We start from the raw sequence: 7,128 nt of genomic DNA, 5'->3' as shown, positions 1-7,128 counted from the left end.
ATGTTGGTTTGGATGGAGGTGGGGGAGTTGATAGGGGGAAAGATTAAATGGTTGATTTTGTCTGATGTATTAATGTGTGAAATGTACACATCTGTCTAGCATTTTCTGCTGCAACAAGCAAAATCCCCACTGCCGATCTATACTATCCCTGCTAAAGAGGTCTTTATTGACACTAAGCAAGTGTGACGTGGCATTCCAGATTACTCTTTCCTTGCAGGAAGAGTCTCCCTTTTCTTGTCGCAGTAGAGAGTGGCCATCCAGTCTCATTTCGGTGACCCTGCTGCTCTGAAGCAAAGTTTTGCCAGCTCCAGTAAGCAGCCTAAACAGGTTGAGTTTTTGACACTAGCAAGTGGTTGTGGAGGCATGTAGAGAGAGAGGTGGCCAGACATGGACTATGGTAGAACTGTAGAGTTGGAAGAGACCCCAAGGGTCCTCTGATCTCCTGCCATGCAGGAATTGCAGCTAAGAATCCCTGACCGGTGACCATCCCTCCTCTGCCTAAAAACCTCCTATGAAGAAGAGTCCACCACCTTCTGAAAGAGTCCATTGCATTGTTGAGCATCTATTGCCACCAGAAAGTCAGAATCTTGTTTCTTGTTGTTTGAATTCTTTGGTTTGGGTACTATCATTTGGAGAAGGACAAAACAAGCTTGCTCCATCTTCCATGTGACAGCCCTTTAGATATTTGAAGTGAGGAGCATCTCAGAGGGGCTTTGGGGCTGATTAGGTCAGCATCAGGCTATGTAGGGAGAGATCAGGATTGTATCTGCTCTGGCTTCAGAAACGTCTAGACAGGGCCATAGAGGCAACTGTAGAGCTCGCTAGAAGCCGTACGTAGCACCAGTGTGGCAGTAGGCAATCTAAGGTTGAAACAGGGGAAGCTTCCTTATGCTGAGCCATAGCATTGGTCTTTCTAGCTCAATATTGTCTGACTGACTGGCAGCAGCTCCCCATGATTTTACGTAGGGGTCTATTCCTGTCCTACCTGTAGATTCCAGGGATTGAACCTGGGATCATCTGCATGCAAAACAAATGCTCTAGCACTGAGCTACTGCCCCCCACTCCCTACTTGGCATGGTACAGGCAGAGGTATGTGGCAAAGCTCTCAGGGATGGTTGCCAGCTCTTGAAATCAAAAACTCTGGAACCTTGTTGGGTCATGATGGAAGAGCTTTCTTGTTCAGGAGCAGAGTGGAGAGCAGGTCTGACCTCGGAGCCCGGTGGTTATTGGTGGGTTTGGGGAGGGGAAGCTGACCATCAAGGAGATTTCATCACTTATAACCCTCTGTGTATGTTCAGACAATATGTGTGGGCATCCAGAGCACCACCTCAGCCCTAACATCCCCTCTATGCCTGGACTTCCTGAATTGAACAGGAAGGTTAGAAGGGGGATTATAATAGCATTCTTCTGGAGAAGCAGGGGGTTCTGAAAACAGAGATTTGAATATGGTTCTCATATCACCCCGCAGTCTCCTCTTCTCCAGGCTAAACATACTCAACTCTCTCAACCATTTCTCATAAGGCTTGGCTTTCAGACCTTTGATCAACTTGGAGGGATATGGAGCTGGGATGGCATTCATCCCACTCCCCATGTGCACATTTATGTCCATGCATGTTTTTTGAATACCCCACATATTCACTGAACTACAGCTACTGCTGTTCAGCTTTTTAAAAACTGCTTGAAGCGCTCTCTCTCTCTCTCTCTCTCTCGCTCTGTAATATGTGTGTGAAAGGCTTATCCCCTCCCCACTCTTCTGAAACTGATGCCACAGCAACACACACATACACACACACACACACACACACACAGAGAGAGAGAGAGAAGAGAGAGAGAGAGAGAGAGAGAGAGAGATGGGGCAGTCCTTGCTACCCTCCTTCCCTGGTCAGTTTGTACTTTTTGATTGCTTGTGGCTGTGAGTTCCGTTCCATGTATAAATCACATACATTTGCTAAATAGTCACTTATTTTGCATAAAAGAAATTATTTTGCATAAAGGGAAAGGGCTATATCTTAGAACTCATCTAGATGGAGCAATGGTCTCACCTAGTATAAGACAGATTCCTATGTTCCAATACATTGCTAAGGTTTTCCCCCTCCTTTTCCTTTTAAAAAAGCATTTGTGTAATTGTAACTCTGCTTCTTCTCCTCATTCATGCATCAATGGATCCCAAACTGTATCTCAAGAGAAAAAAATGAGGGGCACAGTGTTCATGGGAGGGAGGGATGGGGAGAAATGGCATGCACTAGAAAGATTTCCCTCCATGGTCATGTCTGCCCATTTAATCACAGGTTAATTGCCATGAAGAGGGCATCAGGGGGAGAAGCTTCCAGGCCAGTTACATCATTAGAAGAGGGATAAATAAATAAATAATGCATTGTCTTCCAAAGCCCACTGTGTGCAAGTTACACGGTAGCCATAATTACTTTTTTTTGGAGATGCAATTACTGGGCAATGTGGTGGAACGTGTAATTTTCAGAGTATTGACATAAGCCCTTTCCCAAGAACCCTCTTTATGCCTGGGGAAGGGGTCAGACTCTAACATCTTGCTGAAAAGCAGTCAGAAATCAAGAGCTCCTGCTGATTTTAAACAAGTCTGTAGTGGATAACCCATCTGAACTTCGTTGTTGTTACATATAAAGGGAAATGACCCATATGTAATGTTCACCAGCAGATGACTCCATAATCAGCATATGGAATTCACTGCCACAGGATGGCATGAAGGCACCTACTCTGAGGGCTTCAAAAGTGGATTAGGGAAAGCTCATGGAGGGGAGGTCTTTTCACAGCCAGAATAGCTAAGAAAACACCCAGTGCTGTTACCCGCAAGACCTGCGGTACACTTGACAGAGGGGTGTATGGCAGAACTTTATAACATTATTCAGGATGTGTGGGAAATGGATTTTCTCCTTCTCTTATACTGCTGGAACTCAGTGGGCTCATTCAAAAGCCTGAAGATAAAGGACAGACAAGAGGAAGGAATTCTTTACACAATGCATAGTTAACCTATGGTATTCACTGTCACAAGATGTGATGGTGGTCAGCAGCTTAGATGGCTTTAAAAGACGGTTAGACAAATTCTAGGAGGATAAGGCTGTTCATCATTATGGCTATATATTAGGAGTTTGCAAACTATATGTGCTGTGTTCATATATATTTTGTGTCTTGAAGTAGCCTGATCTGCTTTGAATCTGCTCTGTGTTCTTCTGATTCATTATTGTGCTCTAAATCTGATCTGCTAAATCTGAAGCCCTTTCTCACCCCCACTGATTCTAATTGGGAAGGTAAAAATAAGTGGATAAAATTTGCAGGCAAAGGAGTCCCTCCAGAGTGGTTTAACATGCCCTTGTAACTCTTGTCTAATTATTGTATTTTCAAATGCATTGTAATAAGCCTCCTCAAGAACTTAATCAGTAGGTGAGGGAATAAACATGCCATGTAAACACATAATAGATATTAGACCTCCTCAAACCTCATATATTGAGTCATTCCAAGCAAACTTTATATGGCACAACCTTGGTTGTAGCTGTGACATTTCTGTCCAGAGAAATCTGGAAGAAGAAGCAGGGGAGCCATGAGCATAGCAACGCAACTGCCAAGCCAAGGTGAGAATTTTGCAAAGGGGAAAGAGCATCAGCGAGAGCAAGATTTGCTCCAGGGCTCCAGCATTTCAGTAATGTGACCGATGTTTTTGAATGCGAAGCTGTTGACCCAATCAGGCTTGATCACTCTCGGCCATTCATCTTGTTGACTTGGCAAAGCATTCGCCTGTTCCAGCAAAGCATGGTGGGGGTAGTGGGGGAGAGGAGGCGATGTATTAAGAGCTGAAATGGTTTCACTGTCAGGAGCTGGAAGGAACACGATGCATGAATCAGCCCTCTTAGTCCCAGGAAGAAATAAGCAAACAAGCCCAATTAATCCAACATGTTTATACTTCCACAAATGTTTTGTTACTAATAATATTTCAGGAGGACTCATCCATCTTGCAGATGTCCACGGGCTGCCTAGCATTCATTCCATGAACACTTCAAGCTCAGGAACATGTGATCAGAGTCACATGCCGTGCTTTCTTTTCAGGGAGTACCTAATAATAATAATAATAATAATAATAATAATAATAATAATAATTTATTATTTATATCCCGCCCATCTGGCTGGGACCGACACCTCTTTTTTGTTGTTGCTAAAATGTGTGGCACTTAGTGTAACAACTTCCTGGTGAGTACCAACACCTATTTTTATAGAAAAGAAACACTGGTCACATGTAATTTGGGATTATTAGATGCCAAGAGCAGATTCAGACAAACAATTCTTCATGCTGCGGCTGCAGGCCAAAGCCACCTCTCGTTGAACTTTGGGAGAGAGATCTTGCTGTGTTCTTGTGAATGACTACAGCATTCGCTCCATTAATTGAATCAATGGCTAAATCTCAGGTGGGAAATGGGCACAGTCTCAGAGCTCTGGCCTCTGATGGGTATAAAGGTAAAGGGACCCCTGACCATTAGGTCCAGTCGTGACCGACTCTGGGGTTGCAGCACTCATCTCGCTTTATTGGCCGAGGGAGCCGGCGTACAGCTTCCAGGTCATGTGGCCAGCATGACTAAGCCGCTTCTGGCAAACCAGAGCAGCGCACGGAAACGCCGTTTACCTTCCCGCCAGAGCGGTTCCTATTTATCTACTTGCACTTTGACGTGCTTTCAAACTGCTAGGTTGGCAGGAGCAGGGACCGAGCAATGGGAGCTCACCTCATCGCGGGGATTCGAACCGTCTACCTTCTGATCGGCAAGTCCTAGGCTCTGTGGTTTAACCCACAGCGCCACCCGTGTCCCTCCGTTGGGTATAGGCCCTGGTATAAAGCAGCTTTCTGTCTCCCACCAAATCTGGATGTCCCTTTGGGGTTCCACGGCTGGAGAAGCCAGAAAGCTCCTGCCTCAGAGAAACAGCAAAGGAATTTGGAAGTGAAGTAAAGAGAGGTTTCAATAAGACCAGCCAAATTGTTAAGCCTTTCCATGCTTTCACTCTGCCGAACCCCCTCGTAACCCCTTTGGGCCTGCCTGATTGCAAAATGACGTTGAATCTCGGTGGCAATTTCTGAAGGGATGAAAAGTGGGTTAAGGCAATCTGTGAGAAGATCTCTCCCCCCCACAACACACACAATTTTGTGTGTGAGGGGGGAGTGACGACGAGAGACAAGGAAAATCCGAGGACATGATGGAATACGAGTGAGATAACAAAGCCGTTTTGCTTGTGTCCTAGAAACAAGGCGCAAAAATGCCAATAAGAAGAAGACTGTAAACAGGAATGAATCACTAACAGTTGGGAAGTGACTGACAAATGATGTGATTTTAAGAAATGTGTTCACAAAAGACCTTGTGTGTAAGCAGGCGCTTTTGTAAGATTTTATGGGGGTTTTTTGCGTGTGCATGAGTAATTCTATACATTTTTAATAACAGACCCTGGAAAGGGAAGTCAATCACAGGGTGCACCTGCTGTTTCCTCTAGCATGATGGTGAATGCAATGCGCACTTAGCAGCAAACACATCACTTGCAGCCCTGCATCCCCAAGACACAGCACAAGGGAGCTGTCCGTGGAAGGAGGGAAGGAAGTTTTGGGTCAGAATTTGTTTAAGCAGGGAGACACACTGTGCTGGTCCCGGGGGGGGGGTACCGTGCGGCGTAGTCTGAGTCCGGTCCTAGGTCTGGTCCTAGGTCGAGGGTATGGAGGCTGTCCGTCAAGGGCGAAGTGGGGTTCAAGGCAAGGAGCCGGGCGTGGTCAGGAACTCTGGGAGAGCAGGACAGGGTCCTGGCAGGAACAGGTTACCAATGATGTTGCTCCTGCAACCTGGGACTGGGTGGGCTGGCCTTTATCTCCTCTGAGGCATAGGGCGGCCTCGGTCCACAGGTGACTCGCCTCTCCTGGCCTGGAGAGGAGCACTCCTCCTGCGCGAACTTAGTTCCCTCTGCCTCTCCACCCTGAGCCTCTGCAGCTCAGGAGAGGCTGGAGGGTTACTGGACCCAGAGGCAACCTCACCTTCCCCTGACAGGGCTGGGAGAGGAGCACCTGCAGGCAATGGGTCCTCGATCACCTCCGGAGCCAGAGCAGATTCAGCTGGTGTCTGCTCCTGAGGATCCGGCACAGGTGAGGGCCCTTCAGGTTCAAGCCCCTGCCCCAGCTCAGCCGGCCCTGGAGGCAGGGACTCCTGTGCAGGCTGGGATTCCTCAGGTTCAGCCTCTGAATCAGATTCCCAGGCCATCACACGCACAAACCCTGTCCCATGATTCTCATAGATTCCACCACCTTCTTGCATGCTTGCATCGCATGATCAGGATTACATAATCATAGCCACCAAAGTAGACTGGAGAGTTGCACACACTGGATCTGAATTCTATTTCTGTGTTATTTATCATTATAGGCTGAATTAGATGGACCAATGAAGTCTGTCTGGGTATAAGGGGTTTTTCTTCCCCTTTGAATCAGGGCTCAGTGAGAGAACATCAGCTTTGCATGCTGAAGGTCTCCAGTTCAATCCCCAGCAGCATTTCCAGGTAGGAATGTTTGAAATTCTGTTTGAAATTCTGGAAGTCAGTCAGTGTGGCCAACACTGAGCTAGATGGACGTGTGGATCCAGAATTGCCCTCCACAGTCACTTCTGGATTCATTGTTAAAACCGTGTTTATGGAAGACAATCTTACTTGGCGACTAGTGATCGCCAAAGAAGAGGGAGAATAAGAAAGAAGAAGAAGAAGAAGAGATGGACCAATTGCCTGACTTGGTATATCTCAGTTTTCTTTTTTCACTGCTTCAGTTGTAATATTCTGAAAATAACTGACAATTCAAGACTCTGACACTTACTTACAGCACTGACTTCCCACCATTTTTCGTTTGGAAGGAGAATATATTAGATCATTCATGGGAGCAGTTGATAAATTCTGCAAAACCTGGATTTTCAGTTGTCATTATACACCATCAATTAAAAGCACATTTCCTTCCCCCCAAAGAATCCTGGGAATTGTAGTCTACCCCTCACAGATCTGCAGTTCCTAGCACCCTTAAGAAAACTAAAGTTCCCAGGATTCTTGGGGTGGGTGTGTTTTAAATACACACAGCTTACATTTTGTGAGCATGTCATT

The 7,128-nt window shown here is 46.1% G+C and overlaps 1 protein-coding gene across 1 annotated transcript in view; it reads left to right on the top strand.

The window, feature by feature from the left end:
• ADGRB2 (adhesion G protein-coupled receptor B2) overlaps positions 1-7,128 on the top strand; it is a 238,809-nt gene that overhangs the window by 33,126 nt on the left and 198,555 nt on the right. The gene's annotated exons all lie outside the window — the stretch shown is intronic.

The sequence above is a fragment of the Podarcis pityusensis genome (assembly GCF_964106645.2).
Source record: "Podarcis pityusensis genome assembly, chromosome: 8".
NCBI classification, from domain to species: Eukaryota; Metazoa; Chordata; class Lepidosauria; order Squamata; family Lacertidae; genus Podarcis; species Podarcis pityusensis.
The sequence above is the reverse complement of the archived record's forward strand: the minus strand, read 5'-3'. Positions and strand labels throughout refer to the sequence as shown.